This window comes from Platichthys flesus, chromosome 9 (assembly GCF_949316205.1).
Source record: "Platichthys flesus chromosome 9, fPlaFle2.1, whole genome shotgun sequence".
NCBI classification, from domain to species: domain Eukaryota; kingdom Metazoa; phylum Chordata; class Actinopteri; order Pleuronectiformes; family Pleuronectidae; genus Platichthys; species Platichthys flesus.
The window spans coordinates 2,111,640-2,130,152 of record NC_084953.1 but is presented as its reverse complement, the minus strand read 5'-3'; the positions used below and the strand labels follow the sequence as shown (position 1 = coordinate 2,130,152).

The window sequence follows — 18,513 nt, the reverse complement described above, 5'->3', positions numbered from 1 at the left end:
GCTGCAGGAGGCGGGGTCTAATCAGACCGGCCCTCTCTGATTGGACAGTGGAACAATTCCCCTCTCGACATTAATTACTTTTATAAAGATATAAAAAAAAGAAATGTTCCATGCGGTTCCAGTTTGGTGCAGATCCAGACACGGTTGAGTTTTTTGGTGCAGATCTGAATCAAAATCAAAATCTAGCAGATATAAATGTTGTTTCATATTCTTTGCAGGTTTTATAAGAAAATTATATCATAAGTAGAGATTAGACAATTCATTGCAAAGATTAACGTCTGCTTTTATTGTCTCAGGTGTCCATACACACTTATAAACTGTGAACGGCTGCAGGGGGCTGAACACTTTCCAGCCAGCAGGCGAGGACGTGTGTGTTCTGGACCTGAAGCGTCTTATTAAAAAAATAACTGATAGTTTGTTTATGTCGACACTGTGTTGTTGAAATATTACACACTGTTAAAATACATAAACCGACAATGGTAGGACAAATAGTTCAGTGCATTCATTTTGAATTCCTGCACATTATTGGTATATTTTGTATTAACACCTTCACATATTGGTGATATTAGGATTATACAGCACATTAATAATCTCTTTATGATCTAATAAAAATCCTGCCTGTAATTTACACCTCAAACCATATCATCATCTGTCAACACGTGAGCTTTACATGTTCGTTGAAATCCAGTTTTATTGAAATGTTTCAGTTTTATAAGTTTACAGAATCACAGACCAAATGAAATCCGGCACAATTTACAGGATTTTAGCGACTTGTTTTGTTTTAACCGCGTGTGACTTCGGACCCCACAGAGATCTTTGGCCATGAAGCTGAGGTCAGACCACGTGCTGGACGACCTGGGCTCTGTCCAAGTTGTGGGGAATTTGGCATCACCTGTGGCCAACGGCAGCCGGGGCCATTAGTGCAGGGTGTGTCTGCTTCAGTCCTTTGTTTGAATGACTAAACGTTTCACATTAACCTAAACCAGATGACAGCTTTATAACCGTTGAGTTTATAATACCGATGCACCGCTCAGGAGACGGCACGTTGCACAAGAGTCTGATATCCAGACCGGGTTCTGGATCTGGTTCGAGACGACTCAAGTTTCCACCGATCTCCACCGACAACAATGCACAAAATAGTTTACATGTGAGCTGCAGCTCGGTGAGAACAATGGCCGATAAGCTGTGGAGCAATGTTGTTTGGTGTTTCTAGGTGTGAACACGCCTGCCTATCAACAATCTGCTGTTTAAATGAGATAAAGCGAGTCCATTACCAGCTCAGGTGTGTGGCCATTCACCGTCCAGCCGCTGAGTCAACACCTGAAGCACCTGTTCCGATAAGTCCAAGAAAAGTTAAATCACTAAAATCCTCAGACAAAGGCCGAGGGGAGAGAACGGCTCAGTTATCAGCATGAGAAATGATAGTTGTTTTTCCTCCAGAGCCATTTTTCAATACAATCGCCGTTCTTTAAATAACCTTTGACCCCTAATTACCACACTACAGCTGTATTATTACTTTGTTCCTACGGTTGCACATTTAAGAGCTATTTACATTCCTGACAGACAGGTACATACACTGACTTCTTATGTGATGTCTGCATATTTCTCTGCTCTCCCCGACTGGAACAGCCTTTAAATGGCTGTCAGAACCACAAATTACAGTCATGTGACATGTCATCAATCACGGGTTTCATTAACTCTGCGTCTTCATCCCATCAGAGGTGAACATTCATGTGACGGTTTGTCGCAGGCAGAGGACGACTCAGAATCCAGATGTGCACCGGGGACATCTGTACATTCAAATCCACGAGTAACGGCTCATTTCGATATGCAACTGACCTCCACCTCTTATCTGAGTCTGTCTGCAAACAAGAAGAGATGATTGCATGGACTCATATTCAAATTCTGAGTGAGCCACAAACGATTTCGGAAATGTTGACAGGTTTCTTTTTTTTAAAGCAGCTGAAGAGGAACAGTGTGCGTGAGGGGGACAGACAGATCCTTGGAACTGCCTGACTCTGGACACGCCGCTCCGTGTTGTGGGTTTGCACAAATCTATTGTATCAAGGGACAACAGCCCTGCAGAGTGTGTCTGTGCATGCTTGTGTGAGCCACTGTATTGGAATGCTGGCCCCGGGCTCTCAGCCGCTCACAGATTCAACTTCTGTAAACAAACTAATGGCAGGAGACTGCAGGACCACACAGTCTCCCTGTTGAGACACGGCCTTAAGTTCCACACTGCTGCTGTCACTGGTGCTTCTGCTTCTACTGTCACTGCTGCTGCTGCTCCATCAAGTTTTTTAGACATGAACAATCAGAAATTATATAACATAACGAGCAGAGGTAAAAACACACAGACTTTGTTACCTTTATGTTCAAAGATAAACAAGCAGCTTCCAGATGTGAACACAGTTTTAATCGTAGAACGTTTCCAGAGAAACATTCAGTTTTCACGGCACATGACGTGGCCTCATGCCGGGCTGTTCCCAGGTCAGGGAGCAGACCACAGGGTTGTCAGCTCATCGCAGGGCCTGCCCTTTGTTTGGCTCCCTGATAACAATCCAACTGTCACCTCATTATGAGCTGGAACAGGTTGGTTGACATGTTCAACGTCCAGGGAACCTCCCTGTGCACTTGTCTCCTGCACGGCAGTCACACGCGATGGGCAACCTCACGGGTGTTGAAAGATCCCAATGTAGCTCTGGCTCCTCTTTAAAGTGTGTGTATCTGTGTGTGTGTGTGTGTGTATATGTGTGTGTAGACCCATAATGGATGTGCATTAAGGAAATAATTAGTCTATAATGATTCTCTCGTGGCTGCTCTTATAAGATGTATTAACCGACACAAATGCCACACATTCCATTTCCTGCCGCGCGGAGAGGCCTCGGAGGAGAGAGGAGCGGCTGCAGGAGGTGATTACATGTGAACCGGGAGATTAATGTCTCCTTCAGGACACTTTCTTTTTTGTCCCCTTCTACAAACATAGATTCACCGAGTTCTCTCTGGACAATATCAACATTTCAGGTCGTCAGACGAGAAAAGAGACGCGACTGAGTATATTCATTCAACTACTGTGTTTAGGTATAATATTGAGTTTATTGTGTTTTTATTCAAGTACTTCGGTTTTTTTATTAGATTTCACAGGCAATTAAATTGTACAATAACTCTCTGATGAGAAATATTGACAGTCCGAGGGTATGAATGTAAACTATACGACCAGAGAAGATACTGAGTGCTGACATGATGTTAATTATGACCTGACACCTTGCCAGGTACATGTAGTGACAGTTCTATTGTTGTTTTAACATCAGTCTCGTTGTTGGCACATGTGTTGAATATCTCAGAGATGGTTGACTCTGTCCCGTTCAGCTGAAAGTTAGAGACTTTCTGGTCTAAGGTGGATTTCTTAGCTCTTTTGCCTTCAGACAATAATTTATAACAATATCTGTACTTATATAGTACATCTAAAATGGACTGCAAGTAAAAATACATTTAAAAACAATTAAAAACAGAAAATGTGAAACAAATGGAAGCCTGACCACCCATTACAATAATAAATACTAGAATCAGGTAAAGCTCTTTGGTAAAAGTCTTACACTTTGATTTAAAGGATGCTACTGACTCTGTCTGATATTTCAGCTCTTCTTTCCAAAGCTCTCTCCCTCTCAAGAACCCAGAATCTGGAATAGTTCAAAGTTAGGGTTCTCCCCTGGATGATTCACTTATTGGTTCTCTTGCTACTTATAGTTGAAAGGACACATTTGAAGGAGCCTTGGAGATGGGACAGCATCATGTGAGCTGAGATCCATATCGCTCCTCAAATGCAGCCTCCAAAAGATGTGGCAGCCAAAATCTGAAAAACTTGAGAATCCCACTTCTTTAAATTTAATGAAAAACAGAAAAACTTGTCCTCTGGGGAAACTCTGGAGAATTAGTTTCAGGACTTTCTCTAGTGTTCTCCCATTGGCTCATCCAAACTTTCTGCTAACTTGATACGGGGAGGCGAGATGGAGAAGGTCCACAGAGGATTTCACTCAGAAGTTTGCGTTCACAAGACATCTGGAGTTTCAGTGCAGGTCAGAAAGCAACAGATCACAGGAACAGCTGATTAGAGGTGATGCACTGATTTAAACTAAAGTGCTCTAACACTAAGGAGCGTTTATACAGCAGTCACTTCCAGACCTGACTGAGAACTGATCCAGGACCTTCAAGTTTCTGGGTTGATTGAACTTGGTGTTTTCCAGGCTGCGGAGACGTTGTCCTGGCAGACTAGTTTAGAGACTGGGAGAGATCTTCCCGACTGGTGGGCCTCGTCTCATTATTCCATCTGCGTTCATTAGGGACAAGATGGCCGCCTGGTCAGGTGATGTTCTCCTCGTCTGGGTCTATTAGCATCTTGGTGTGAGACGTCAATCTGACAGTCAAACAAGGCTCCTAACAATAAACAATAAATCACATCAGCTTTTGTTTATCTTGATTGAATTTTTCACGGATCAGGTAATCAAGCAATGTGATGGGGACATTCTTCTGAAATTACATTCCTGGTGAGCACGTTGCCTGTGAGTCATCGTTACTCTGCAGGTTTGTGTTGGTTGAAAACGTCCAGGTCTGATCTGACATCTGCTGTTAAGTCTTCAGGTCGAGTGCAGCGTCTTCTCAGAAGCTGTGTTCACGACTCGCTGTTCACTGGGGCGAGGACGCTCCGGGTTCCCACACAGCCTGAAGGCACCGGGACTGGACGGGCGCCAGGTCCACTCCGTTCTTCTCAGTTTGCTGCTCAGTTTAATTTCCAGATGTTCCTGAGCTGTTCCTGTAGGTTTATTCCACCTGAGATGAATCGACTCTGACTGTCTGAACTCTCCATGAAGGGGGAGGTTCAGAGTGTGGGAGCAGTGGTCCGGTGTCAAACACAGGAAAGAGCTCCTCTATTAATCCTCTTTGTTCCTGAGCTCTATTGTATTTCAACATAAAGTTCCATCCTGTCCTTTGGTTTCCATACGTGTCTGTTTTAGTCCAGAGAGAAGAAACACACTGAGGAGCAGAGAGGTGACGACAATGAATGAAAACAAGAGGAGACATGAGAAAACTCTGAATTAACATAATACAGTGAGATATGGATTTTATTAGAACTTCTGATCTGTGTGATCACTTTATTTGGAGCCTGTGCAGTTCGCTCCTCTGATTCATGCTCCTGACCAATCGTGAGTCAGTCTGGTCTGTAATCACCCCCCCCCCCCCCCACACTCGCACATCGACCTCTCTGGGATTTCTACAGACTTTGTACTATAGGAGGCCAGGAGGAGTGAGTCAGGACTCAGGCCTAAGGATCTGTGGAGTCCAGTGCACTGCTATGGAAGCTGATAATGATCTTGATTATTAAAGACCCCTTTCACCCCAGCCATAAACATGTTTGCCTGCTGCCGTCTGGCCGACGGTACCTCAGCATCCGGGCTCGCACCACCGGCTCAGAGACAGTTTCATCCCCCAGGCCATAAGACTTTTAAACTCCTCTGAACTAAAATAACTCCTCTGAACTAAAATAACTCCACCAAACCAGCACCGTGACATATTTGCATATTTGCACCATTGCACAAATTGCACTATTGTTGTTTTATTTTCTCTTCAGCTGTTTTAATATATATTTTGATATATATACTTTATTTTCTATTTTAAATTTTGATATTCTATTTTATACTGTTTCTATTTCATTTTTTAGGTTTTAATTACTTGAGCATTGCTAGAAGAGAGCCTGTGACCCAAGTATTTTACAGCCAGCGACTGCTTAATGTTATTGTTGTGCATTTGATAATAAAAATCTTGAATCTTGAATCTTGAATCTTGAATCTACCTGTGTTTAGTTGATTCTTCTGTTGAAACACAGACTCAGACCCTCTCCTCAAGTTCCTTCAATGAACCGCAGCACATGTTGGGACCATAGGCCTCCAACCGGCTGGGTGTGTGTTCATGTGATGTCTTGTACTTTGTGTTTCAGGTGTGTGTGAGTGTGTGTTTGTGTGGGTGGTTCTTTAAAGATAAACGATGATAAGAGTTATTTGAGTGCCACTGTGTAACCTAAAAGTCCTGCTGTACACACAAAGGCTAAACATACACATACATTGAGTTTACACACGTATCGACACGCACAATATATCCATTTATACCCATGTTTTTACAGTTATATCAGTGACACACAATCACGAACCCTCATGCTCCCCGTTCAGCACCTAGCAGCTCATGCTAACTAATTAACATCTTAAGTACACAACTTCACACAACCCATTCATGGTTCTATGTTGAAGCTACACAGTATGTAACCTACACACGAGGACTACACCATTGTGAGCATTCATAGTTGTGAATAGATGTGTGTGCGTCGCTCTGAAGTCACATCGCCGACACACTTGTGTCCTTAGAGTGTGTGTACTCTGTGTTGAGTGTCTTAAGTGAGCCTAACCCAGGGTACAGTGAAGGCTTCTGCCCTGCAGGGTACACGTCTGCAGATTCAACACATGAATTGTGATTGACAGGTCAGGAGGACAGACACCACAGACGGTCTGTGGCTGACGGGCAGCAGTCTCCCTCCTCGGCTCCTTCACGTGTCGCTCCTCGTTCTCCTCCGTCGCACACGTCGCTCACACTCCACTCGCTGCTGATTGACAGCCTTTGTACATCAGAGTTACACTGTGTACAAACGACACCGGGAGTCAAGTCTAAACAACCTAATCTCATCAATTAGTTTTTGATCACACGCACAGTGCTGGCACGAACTCGGATGCCTCTGTTGCACATTTGAAAACACACACAAGGCCACACACACGCACACACACACATGCAAACAGCTGATTGCTGATTGTCTGGAGTCTGATATTTCTATATGAACTGTTATAGAAAGAAGGAGGAGAGAGGGAGTCAGGCAGGAACAGTAATATTATTAAAACCCATTAAAGGAAGGTTGGTTGGTGATTTCTAAATCACGTTTTATCTCATTTGTTGAAATTCTTTTTATGATAGCCATCATTAAATGTAATCATCTGAATAATAAAAGAAGAAAGAAAACAGCTTTTAATAAACTGTCTGTCACTAAATCCCCTTTTCCACCGGTCAACAAAACCCCCCCGATGTCAGAGACAGGTGTTTATCGGCTCCGGCTCTGATTGGCAGGGATGGAAACACCCAGGTGAAGGCGCTTAATTTGGATAATCAACGTGTGGGTATTAATTTCTTTAACTTTAAGATTCAGATTTGCAGGAAAAGTGTGTGTGTGTGTTTGGTGATGGTGGTGGTGGTGGTGGGGGGGGGGGGGGGGGGGGGGGGGGGGGGGGTTGGAGAACAGCATGGGCGAGGATGAGATGAAAATAAGAGATTATCTGTGCAGCAGAGGAAACAGTTCGCTCTTGATCAAGTCATGTTTGTCAGGTAGAAAACTGAAGCCCCCACTCTCCACACTCCACTCTCCACCCCCCTCCTGCCCCCTCCCCGTCCTCCTGCCCCGTCCTCCTGCCCCCTCCCCGTCCTCCTGCCCCCTCCCCGTCCTCCTCGTCCTCCTCGTCCTCCTTCGCTGGCGAGGGAAGCAGGATGTCTTTCATCCAGCTCAGCCGAGGGATCAAAGCAAAAAAGGCTACTTGGCTGAAAGTGACCTCAATTTGCACCGCTGCACACTCCTCACCTCTCCAACATACACAATCCTATAGTTCTCCTCACCCCCCCCCCCCCCCCCACTGAACTACACACTTCCTGTACACCCCACTACCTCATCCACTTAACACGGGAAATCTCTCACCGCCTCCGACCCATTAATAGCACAATTTATAGCCTCCGCGTTAACGCCGGGACATGTTGGCTTTAATCTGCAGTGTTTCCACGTGCAGTATATCACACATGATCAGAGGAGATGATCAGATACCAGCCGGACGAGCACGGCACCAGTGTTTGTGTTGCTTCAGTAACCTGTACACAATAGCATCACAACGCGCCGCACTTCAAAGAGCAGCCAGCGTCTGGCTTCCTCTCTGTGTCTTCTTTCTGACTGTTTTCACAACAAACAGCCTCTCTGCTTCAGCTCCCCCACGCACGGCACAGACACACACACACACACACACACACACACACACACACTTACACATACACAGACATGCGCACGCACATACTGTAATGTATACACATACACTATTTGTGTACACCGATGCACATACTCTTAAACTTATACTTCTTCAGAAGGTCAAAGGTCAGTTGTCGAGTTAAACTGGACACACATGTATGTGACAAAATATGATACCTTACCTAAACTTTGTGTAGGATCCTGGGTTTTAGAAGACAGACTTGATCCAGTTTTTGCAAACACATGAATAATCTCATATTATTTCCTTTTTTAAATCAACTCAGCTGCATCACTAGCATTGTTTTGTTTATTTTGTGTGTTTTTTTACCAGGGTATCCCATAACACACAAAGATCACACACGATACGGACTCGCTCCACAGAGGTGGGAGTGGTTCTGCAAAAAGTGTTTTGCATTGTTTCTTGTGCTTTCTTAAAAAATAATAATATTTACAGTATAAAATCAAATTTCTCTGATTTATAAGCTAACGATCTGTGTCAGATCTCTGTTGCTGACTTTCTATTATTATTTGACCGTATTAATTTGTTTTATTTGTAATATTCTGCTTTCCCCTGCATCTTGTCATTGGACTTGATTTTCACTTCTGCAGGGAAGTACTTTGAAAAGGTATTTTTTTATGACATTGTAATTATTATTTTATGGTTTTAAGGGACAATCCTTTCCACACCCACATAATCTTGTAAAGATTTGTGTTTAAGACAAAAGGATATCATTAAAGAATAGCATGTAGGTTTTATTGCCAATATAATGTATCTGTATTGACAGTAACATGTCTAATTATAACCTTCTGGTATTCGGGGGCTGTTTAGTAACATGTTCCTGTTATTTTGTCCAACCGATAATATAAATATGACGTGACGTGTTGTTAGGAGTCTCCTGTGGAACATGGATTCAGGGAGGGTCTTCCTGTTGATTGATCCTGCTGATCTCTCATTAATCTCTTCCCTCCTTTCAGCTTTGAAGTAAAGTTTAATGTCTCTCCTTCACTCTTCACTCCCCCCCTGCAAACAGCAAAGAAGCCAGAAGTTCATGAATACCACTCTGGGGCGCCCCCTGCTGGTCTGAAGCCACGTTTTCTATCCTCCCTGGAGAGACTTGGGCCTGAGGAGGGAGAGGCTGGCAGCCAAGGCCTGGATCCTCACTCTCATTGATTTAACAAAGGAAATGAAGACGTATTATGAAATCATAGTTTTCAGAGCCAGTAACGCTGCAACTTAAATCCAGTTAATATTCACTGAGGCCGGCTGAGTGTGTTCTGTCCTGACGGCCGATTAAACCCATGTGGAGGCTCACGAGTTAAAACCCTCTCTTCCTTTCACACGGCGGAAAGTGAGATTTAATTTCATTTTCAATTTTTGCACTGTGGTATTTTTAATTTGTCTCATTTTAATCCCCTGATTTCATTAATATCTTTATATTAGTCCTTGTTTTTGTAATAACTGCTTCATATAATCTCACTTCTCAGGGAAATTATATCCAATAAAATCATTTCGATATGTTTTTCTCAAAGTTTGAGGGTTCAGTTTATTTTGAATTAAAGTAAACTGTCAGGGAGGCAAACAATTTCTCCTCTTGACAAACAGATCCAGCTTTGATTTGTTTGTTTGTTTGTTTTGTGTAATAAGATCTCACAGTTAAATTAAGTTAAGTGATTTCGTTCCAGTCGGATTTTTCTCAGAAAGTGATATAATAATAAGTAATAAAAAACGTGGCAGCCTCACACCGACAGAACCCATGTGAGCGATGAGGACAGAGTGTGTGCAGAGGGGATGATCTGGTTCTGCTCCCCTCCTGATTGCGACTGGCTCGGGCCCATCCAGCGCACAAAGAACCAGAGCTGTAACCAGGTCCACCTGTTTACAAACACAAACAGTTCTGCACACACACTCCAACCTGTCACATCCCATCACAGACCAAACACACACTGCAACACGTATCAACGGCTTCAGCTGCCCCCCCCCCCCCCCCTGCATGAAGGCTGTTTCCTGTCAGAGTCATGTTGCTCATCCAGGGTGGGATGGAGCAATAAAACCAGAGGGGGGGGGGGGGGGGGGGGGGGGTTCACACCGCCAGCTATCGGAGGACGAGACGTGTCAGAGGAGGAAGTCATTCTGCTTCTACTTTACCTCCACAGCACCCGTACGGGTTCTCCTTATTTCTCTTTCTAGACTTTTCCCAGAGTGCTCAGGGGGGGGGGCAATCCCGGCGGTGCCTCCTGAGACACAGTAGCCTGTTGTCTGGCCTGGGGTGGGGTGGGGGGGCACAGGAATGGTGTTATGAGAAGGCAAAGAACATGTTATGTTAACCTGGGTGGTAAAGGCCTGAACATATTTGGGAAAATGCTCCTTTATACCCTCTACCCCCCCCCCCCCCCCCCTCGTCTCCTCCAGGTTCTCACCCTCAGCTGCTCTCCCATCTTTCCTTAAAGGGTCGTTTCGCTCAAATTACTTCAAGTGGTACTTAGACGCACAGAAGCTTTTTGTTTTGTTTGCCCAGATTATAAAATGTCCCCGTCTGAGATGACTAGCAAAGGGTATTGTCTTTGTGTTGCTCAAGGCATCTTATAATCCACCAAAGATTTGATATGTACGATTGTGCTAGTATTTGATATATTGATTTAACAGTTAAATTATATTTTTCTCTACATCCAGTCTCCAAACATAAGTGTCTAATGGTTGTTTCAGAGTCTGCAGAATCCATCCATCCAATGGCATCAGGCGCCCAGGTAGCAAACAGATGTGGGTCGCATCAGGCAATGATGCAGCTCTTCTGGCTCTTTCGTGGACAAGACAAAATGGACGTGAACCCATGTGGGAAATGGTGAATGTGGCCAGAGTAGCAACAAAAAAAAATGAAAATCAGTGTATCTATGGTTGATATGTGGTATTACTGTGGTTTACTTATGGCCTAGATCTGGCATCGTGAAGACAGATTTGCGATGTGAGCAAGAGGTCGGACGCACAGTGGACAGGTCACAAGTGGGATTTGTCTCAATCTGCATGTGTTTGGACTGTGGCAGGAGAAAACCCACTTCACAAAGATCTCCACCCAGATTTCAAACAGGGAACCACCTTGCTGTGAGGCCGTAGTTCAAGTAAACATTGAGCTTTCAGATATGCACTGAGGTCCGGCCATTTTCCTGAAACTTTTCACTGACCTCATTGTGTGTCCTGCTTGACCTCTACATGACCTGTGTTCTACGCCCAGTCATATATCTGCTGGTTTATCCAGAGTGAGGTGAGAACTCTGGAGACGATGCTGCTGAGGTGTTTCAGTCTCGTTTGTTGGTGATTCCCTTCACCTCAGTTGAGGTGTCAGCAGAAATCTCATATCTCGAAACCTGCAGCTAATAACACCAAACTACCTGTTCGGCCACTTAAGATCACAGATATTATCACAGGTGTGTTTTTCGCCACCTTGTCGTAAAAGCCGCCCCGCTCCCCCCCGCTCCCCCCCGCCGTCCTCTCTCGCTTCATCCATTAGTTACAGTGTGTTATCCAGCCACTGTGTCGAGCAGCGTGTCAGCACTCAGACTGAAAGGCTCTCTGTTCCCCGAACTCTCCCGCTTCCATTGTGTTCATCTGGATGCTTTTCCAAGCTAAGCCTGGCACAGGCCTGGATTTCCGGAGCCCAAAAATGTGAGCCCAGGGAACTGGACTCCTCCGGGGAAGGGGAGCAGCGGGAGACGGAGCACCACTCTGAAGCTAAACAAACCCGAATATCAGGGGTTTATTTAAAATCTCCTCGTCTTATATTGACAGCACTGCTACAGGCTAGGGATTAGCCACACATGGGTCAGGGGGCTCCTGAGCCGTACTTAATTTCCACTGGATTCCATATTTTGTGTATTTTATGAGATGCAAACTAAGGACATTGAAAACACATCATTGACTCTACAGCAGCTTTGACGTGGTTAGAATTAGAAAATACATCGTGTTGAGTCCATTTTCCATCACAAAGGCTTTTTGATCGCACACATTTGTTGATATCATGTTTTCTGATGCGACTAACAAAGTGCTGCGACCTGCCCAGGTTACTGTAACGTCAACACTGAGCATATGATCTAACTGCAGCCATGTTTGACATTGAGGGATTCATCCGTGTTTGATGTCGTACAGTTGAAATGCCCTGTGCAGGAAGGAAGTGCTCACCCACTGGTCGCCTGTTCCATCTTCAGGAGCTCTATGGGAGGGAGGGAGGATTTCAGTGCAATATTTACAGTGACCTCTTCCTCTCACTGGCCAGGGGCCCATGGGAAAAAACTGGAGAAGACAAACAATGAACAATAGGGTTCAGGGATGAGCAATGGTGCCAGCGCCGCATGTGCCATTACGGGATGTGGCTCGCAGAGGGCTGGGGGGTCAGAGCAAGGATCAAGGCCCCAGCGGCGTCCCTCAGGAGCACACCTGGAGCACCTGCTCAGACGGAGCTATTTAAAAACATCAGTGGTTCCTCGCAAAGGGAGAATACTGACAGCAGAGGCTACAGCGCTTTGAAGGAGCGGTTCAGCGACTTGGGAATTGTGGGGGTTTTCAAGAACTCGTATTTTGGTGCGAGTTCTTTATCTGGTTTCTTTAACATTAAAGGGACTGTTGTGCCTTGGCAGAGGTCTGAGATCTACTGAGTAGAATTGTAGTTTTTTTTATATGTTTAAGTGTAATCAGTTACTTGAGGGGAATAACTCCAATGATCCTATCAGAGCAGGCAGGTAACATTAGACCCCGGCTCCCACAAGGAAATCGAAAAGTGCCTGAATCATCAAAACTCAGTCCTGAAGAAACGCCACTGAGACTCAGATATAACGAGGTTTTAGACAGTTGCATTATAGGGAAAAGGCTACGCTCTTTATTTTTATCTATATTTAAAATCAATTTCTTTATTAAACTCATGTGGAAAAGTGAATGTTGTACTTTTACTTTCACTTCAGTACATTTCTCTCCATTTATTTGTTCTCCTCCGTAGTTGAAATGTTTGGGTTCTTCCTCCACAACGGCTGCTGCTCTGCAAATGTGAGGCTGCTTCTGGTTATTATGATTCTATTTCTGTCTGGAAACCGTGCCCAGTCAAAACAACCTGCAGTGAATGAAACCACAGCTTGATGTTTTTAAATATCAGCTTTTGCATGGAGTAGGCAAATGAGATGCAGTATTATGCATGATGATGAGCTGGTAGATGGATTGTATTACCTTAGGAGAAAAGCAGGCCAACTGTTTCCCCTTGTTTCCAGTCTTCTGGCTATAGGCTAAGCTAATCAGCTCCTGGCATCACTTTAAACATGAGAGTTGTCCTCTTCTTTAATCTTTGGCGAAAACAAAATCTTAGAATATCTTTTGTTACTCTATTTATTTAAAAAAAAATGCATCATCCCATATGTTTCATGGTCATATCTCAAAGGCATGACACAATAATGCACCGAATTGCCTTCTGACTTGTAGATTCAGTAGTTGGTGTGATGTTTCCTCATGTTCTCATTCATTGGCAGAGGCATGTACCAAAGAGGCCGAGATCAAAATCTCCCAGCGTCATTGGTTTAAGTTGATGTTTACACAGACAAACAGCCCCTGTGTTGCATCAGCATCTGTGCAAACTCCCAAGTCACAGTTTGATCCCTCAATTATCAGATCAGCCTGTGTAATTGGACAATATGGTTTCCCCGGGGACTGGGCCTTGCCTTATCACAGAAATTCTTTCTGCCCTGCACAATTTGGTGAGATAAATGTAATGGTACCAGCGTTCTAGTGTGTGCCTGGGTGGTCCCTGTTGCATTTCTAATGATGCTGCGCCTTTCCCAGAACAAGTGGAAATACCTCTGTGATGCACCGTGAAAAGAGAGACCATGCAGGAAAGAAGCACTGCTCCCACTGGGCCCAAGAATTCTCACACGAGGCCATCCAACACTTCAGAGGAGCCTGCATGCTGAGAAATAATCCTGGTTTTCCGGCGTTTACTCAAAGGTTTGAGGTGCATATGTAAGGACAAGAAGAAGCTCTTCATTTAATGTATTTCACATTACTTTTTGATGAAATAATTTTCGATTGTGTCGAATCGAAAACCCCTCACAGGGGATCAAATGCAAATTTAATAACAGTGGTGAAATTTGATCAAATCAAGAATCACCCTGTTCAGCTCAATTTTATTTTGCAATAGTAGGATGTTAGTGATTCAGTAGCAGGAGAAATATACAGATCTTTTACATAAGCACAAAATAGGGAGACAACAGAATACTCACTCACACTGCAGGTTCCACATTTATAAATTTTACTCAAGCAGAAAGAGAGTCGAGGCAACAAATTACTACTGAAGACCAAGATTAAATACAATTATCGGGTACTTTTATATGATATTCTTTTAAATAATTCCAAATCAAAAGAAACTTGTGCAAAAAATACATTGTGACACATAAACATGAAAGATGTTGTGCTATAGTGCAGCTAATGTTATACAAGAGGTGAATGATAAGGTAAAATATAGTAGTCCCCTCTTTAATTTACATATTGAACTGAATTAAATATTTTATTCTTGTGTTCGTTTCGATTTGTTTTATGTTATTTCGTTTTATTTTATTTTAGCTTATGTTATTTTATTTTGAAGGCGGTGGCAGAGCTCGAAGCCGGAAAAAGTCAGCGGAAACAGGAAGTGTCCGCCGCAGTCGAACCGCTGTAAACAGTAAGTTTCTCTTGTCTCCAGTGAGATGTTTGTTCTCCTCTGAAACTCTGAGCTCAGTTCATGTGATGAAGAAGCAGCAGATTCATATTTAAACGCTTTTTAACGTCGCTGCGACCAAGAACCGTAGCCGCCGCTCGCACTTCCGGTGTTACGAGCTAGCTTGTAGCCTGAGCTAACGTTAGCTGTCAGATTTGTCAACAAGCCGATGTCTTGTCTCTGTACGAGCAGCGGTGTGTTGTTTGTGTGTTTCACTGTGTCTGACGACGTGTCTGTGATTGTCGGTGTCAGTAGAAGCAACTGACAGACGCGCCTGCAGCTGTCGTCATGCACAGTTACCTCTCGTGATGTCTGCAGAACCAAACCACATTTAAATAATTCACGTTTAAAGTCCACGTTGCATTGTTTTAAAGCAGATTCTCATATTTATATATTATGAGACCTGTCACTTACCGTCAGTGTCCCGTGGGGAATTCGGCTTATTGGAATCACACCAAGCTGTTTTTGTTTAGTATGAAATATCTCATCAAACTACTACTGTTGTCAGTTGTTAGACTGTTTGTCATCTCTTGTATTAAGTCTGTTGTTTAAAGGGTTATTCGTTGTTCTATTATATTTAGTACTTTAGTGTGAATTCTAGTACTTTGTCGTGGATCACGTATTTTATGTTTATTACATTCTATGTTAAACTTGTATGACTATTCATACCTGTTTTATTGCTGCTTCGCTCTATGTGCAATACTTTTGAAATGCTGCTGATAAACAATAATTTCTCAATTGGGGATCAATAATGTTTATATATCCATCAATCAATCAATCAATCTATAAATCAATCAAGCTGTTACTGGATTTGCAGCTGCTTTACAGATCTCTCCCTCTCTTTCCATCGTTTCTATTTCTTTTCTTTTGTTGCTTGTCCTTAATGTGATTTATATAGAACCTTACATTGTAAAAAAGTTACATTTGACTCACCAGCAAACTTTATTTCAATTATCTAATTACTCTGGATAATCCACAGATCTATGTTGACTCTTGCAGTCACATTGCCTGCAAGTGTACGGAATATTAAATTAAAAAGAAAGAATCTCCCTCTTCACCTTCAGAAACCAAACATGTTAACTTTCTCCAATCAGCCACTAACTTAATTAAAACACGTCAGTTTTGGGAATTCTGCATCGTGAGAGACTTCAGTAACTGATCACTGCTCGGTGGCATATTTCTGTCTTAGGTTCTCCAGACACTGTGCGGTGCCTTCCAGGAATAATAGATTAGGTAATTCCACTTTAACACAGAAATCAGGATTTCTTGTGCCGCAGCCTTTAAATTAAAGAAACAGAGACATTGAATTGGGCTTAAAACTCAGATACTTGGACAAAATCTAGTGTTTACAGTTACACTGGATGAGCTCATGAATCAGAAAGGCAGCCCTGCATTGATTGGAAGTCTCTTTGATAAGAATAAACATTATTATTCAGTACGTATAATAATCACTGTTGTTTATGCATCACTGATTGTCAATGATATATTAATGTTTTATATGCAATGTCAAATCACCTTAACATTCTATTAAGCAACTTGACTGCAAGTGAAACTGATCCATCACAGATCGTGAAATGTGTTGGTTTATCAGTGGAAAGAGAACCTGGAAAGATGTACTTGACCAACTCTTTCAAACCCGAAGATTTGGTTAAATTTAATCCCATGTATTTATTTACAACTATGAGCATATTGCTTGTTTGCTGTCACGTTTAATCTTAACAATAGTGAAGCTCGAACCTTTGAACGTTTGCCTTTTTTGCTTGAATTGGGTTTTAACTTTTCCCCTTTGAGTTGTTTTGAGTTTTCTTAGTTACTTGTTCTTAGAAACTTGTTCTTTGACAACAAGAAAATGTAATCGTGCTTTTTAGTGGTGAAAGCCTGACATGTGATACGAAACACTTGGGCCGACATCAAACTAATGAACTGATTAGATGAGAGATCTTTGTGTTTTTTTGAGCCTCTTTGATCCCTTTTTGTCAATATTTTGTGAAATATTGTTGCACCACTTTTTCTCTCAATAGACTTGTCCCCGACCGTGTGTGTGTGTTTGTGTGTTTGTGCAGCTGATAGATCATATGTGAGAGGGGATGAGAGCAAGTGATTGACAGGTAGATTGGAGGCTGGTGTCACGTCACAGGAATCAGTTGTCATCGAGCTCCTTCATCATTTAAGTTGACATGCATGTTAACAAGTCCTCAGCCTTCCAGGGAAAGTGGACAGAGCTCTGTGTATCTCCTCTCTTCCTCCTCCTCCTCCTCCTCCTCCTCCTCCTCCTCCTCCCTAAAGTCAGCACTGCAGCCGGGGGGAAGGAGGGGGCAAGGCTACACTGATCCATTTCCTGCCCCCCTCCCAGAGCTCTAATTGAAAAATTTGGGTGGCCTTGCTTGTTTGTTTTGGTGGAATGTGGTGGTTTTTTTTTGTGCTTTTCCTCACTGCCGCTGCTCCGTCAGACCTCGAGGTGAATCGAGCACCGGGGGTCATACCGAGCCTTGTTTGTGAAGCGGCGCTTCTCCCTCACCCCTGTCAGGCTCTCCACAGTCGGCCCTACCTGGTAGCCCCCCGCCTGCTGACAGGCTTGCTGGGCCACTGGTTTTCACAGTGTGGTTTCTGTGACCCAGTCAGACCTGGACAGCCAGCGAGACTGGATTTGGAAGTCGACTCGTGGAGTCAGCTCATTAAACGCAGGCCCCAGCATGATTCAGATTTATTGGAACCGTTAGATAATGACAGACAAATAAAAGCCAACTACTCTGATAATCAGTTGATAATTACATGCACCAGCGAGGTTGTGTTTTCACACATCTGTTTGTTATTTGGTTTGTTTTTAAGCAAGATTATGCAAAAACTACTAAAATCCATGACTGTGTGCAGTTTGGTAAAAGGACTGTTGGGGCTTAGTGGAGATATAAACTGTACTGAGGGATATTCTACCTTTTTATGGTTTATTTTTATAACTTTCTTTCCTGGTGTTTATTGGTTATAGCGTCTTAATTATCAAAATTAACTGTTTCTTGCTGTTTTATGCCACGACAAACATAATAACTCAGGGTTTTAAAAATGTTCCCTTGTGCCCTGGAACACTGTGGCAGGCTTTTGTTTTACAATTCGGATTGTATATGATTAAGAGTCAATTAATCAACTAATTGAGCAAATAATAAGATTCATCTTGATGCCATAAACACTTTTTATCAACATTGAAAAAATAATCTTGACGTGTGAAGTTGATTTCTGAATGTTATGTCTTTTTCACAATTAAAGCATACTGTTTAACCATCGAATCTAAAAAATAAACAATCGATTAAACGCTACTTTATATCTGGAAATAGATTAATCCATTATTCAGTTAGTCGCTTGTGGTCATGAATTATTTATCATTAATAGATCAAATGTCATTTTGGACTCTGGGAACTTGTGATGGATATTTTCCTCTTTTTTGTATTTTAAAGACGGATAAGTGATTATTTAAAGATATTTGATATAATCTTCAGTTGCAGCCCTAAGTGAAAGTGCTGATTCTTACTGTAAGCAGCAGTGTTTTTATAATTTATAATTGCATGTGACTTTGGAGAGTTCTCACGCTGGTGCTGTGTTTTTTATGTAGAGCAGTCGGGGCAGCCGTGTTACAGCCTCGCTCACGAGGGTTCAAATCTCTCCGTTCCACCATGTCATTGGGCAGAGCTGCCTGTCTCCACT

The 18,513-nt window shown here is 43.0% G+C and overlaps 1 protein-coding gene across 1 annotated transcript in view; it reads left to right on the top strand.

Annotated features, from left to right (window-relative positions):
• The first annotated feature begins 14,747 nt into the window (after nucleotides 1–14,747).
• exoc2 (exocyst complex component 2) overlaps nucleotides 14,748–18,513 on the top strand; it is a 41,315-nt gene continuing 37,549 nt past the window's right edge. The window contains exon 1 of the mRNA XM_062395439.1: nucleotides 14,748–14,784. The gene's annotated coding sequence lies outside the window, so the exon portion shown is untranslated. The remainder of the gene's footprint in view (nucleotides 14,785–18,513) is intronic.